This window comes from Corvus brachyrhynchos, unplaced genomic scaffold (assembly GCF_000691975.1).
Source record: "Corvus brachyrhynchos isolate BGI_N302 unplaced genomic scaffold, ASM69197v1 scaffold365, whole genome shotgun sequence".
NCBI lineage: Eukaryota > Metazoa > Chordata > Aves > Passeriformes > Corvidae > Corvus > Corvus brachyrhynchos.
Genome location: NW_008239544.1, coordinates 1,293,496 through 1,295,114, shown reverse-complemented (window position 1 = coordinate 1,295,114; position 1,619 = coordinate 1,293,496).

The window sequence follows — 1,619 nt, the reverse complement described above, 5'->3', positions numbered from 1 at the left end:
AGAGCCAGTGTCTCCCACCAGCTCCTCTCCGGGGCCTGCTGATACCAGTTGACCACCAGATGGTCCCACCACAGCCATCGGACCAGCAGTGCCCAGCCAAAGTGAGAAGGGAAAGGAAGGGAAAGGAAGGGAGAGGAAGGGAAGAGAAAGCAAAGGAAAGGAAAGGAAAGAAAGGAAAGGAAAGGAAAGGAAAGGAAAGGAAAGGAAAGGAAAGGAAAGGAAAGGAAAGGAAAGGAAAGGAAAGGAAAGGAAAGGAAAGGAAAGGAAAGGAAAGGAAAGGAAAGGAAAGGAAAGGAAAGGAAAGGAAAGGAAAGGAAAGGAAAGGAAAGGAAAGGAAAGGAAAGGAAAGGAAAGGAAAGGAAAGGAAAGGAAAGGAAAGGAAAGGAAAGGAAAGGAAAGGAAAGGAAAGGGGAAAGGAAGGGAAAGGAAGGGAAAGGAAGGGAAGAGAAAGCAAAGGAAGGGAAAGGAAGGGAAGAGGCGTCTGCTGCGGCGCCCATGCCCGTGGCGGAAGTCAGGGACAAACACAGCACGGGGCTGGAGCTCCTGCGGGACAGGATCAAACAGCCAGGCAGCCCGAGGAAGGACGCGCTGAATCCGGCACGGAGTCCCGTGGGGACTCTCGCTGTGTCCGACAGCAGCCCTGACCAAAGCACCAAGCCCAACACCGCCACAGCACCTCAGCCCCTGCCACGCTCCAGCCACGGCCAAGCACCTCGTGCCAGGTGTGCCCACAGCAGGGAGCCCAGCCACGTCCCCTCGTGCCAGCACAGTGTGCCAGGAGCAGGTGAGAAAGCAGCAGCACCTGTCCCCATACCCTGTGCCCAACGGGCACCGTGTCCATGGAGGAGCCTCGTGCAGCAGAGGACAGACGGACGTGCCGGGACACCTGGACAGTGTGTGGCACCACAGCACTGTATGGGGCACCCTGACCCACAGCACAGGGGGCTCGTGTCCTTGCGGTGCCCCATGGCACGAGCCCCATGCCGTGCCTTGGGCTGGGCAGGTCTTGCCCGAGCTTGTCGGGCTGCTGGGAACAGGTCGGGCAGGAGCCGGTGGCTCTGTCAGGCCAGTCCCGAGCCAGCCGTGCCGTGGGCACAGGGCCCACAGGGACACCGAGCCCGCGGGGAGGCTGAGCTCGCAGGGACACGGGCAGATCCTGAACCAGCGCCCGGGGTCGCAGCCCTCCCTGGGGACAGTCAGCCAGCCTGGGGATTCTGTCACCAAGGATAGGCGACAACCTGTTCAGGGGGATGCCACAGCCAGGGGACACCAAGTCTATCCTGGGGGACGCCAGGTCTGTCCCCGGGGACCCCAGATCTGTCTCTAAGGGACCCAAGTCTGTCCTGGAGGGAAACAACCAGCAGAGATGTCATGTTCTTGTTCCCAGCTGTGAGGGGTCCCCATCCTGCCACAGAGGGAACAGCCCGACCAGGAGGGGACACCCCAGTCCCTGTCCCCGTGCTTGGGGGGCCCACGGGGGTTGGGGCTTTTGGGGGTGCACACACACGCGCCAGGACTGGGGTGGGGGAAGTGGCGTCCCACACCCGGAAAAGGGACCCAAGGGGGGCCCGGGAGTCCGGGGATAGCGGCCGGGGGGGGGGGGGGGGGGGGCGGGCGGG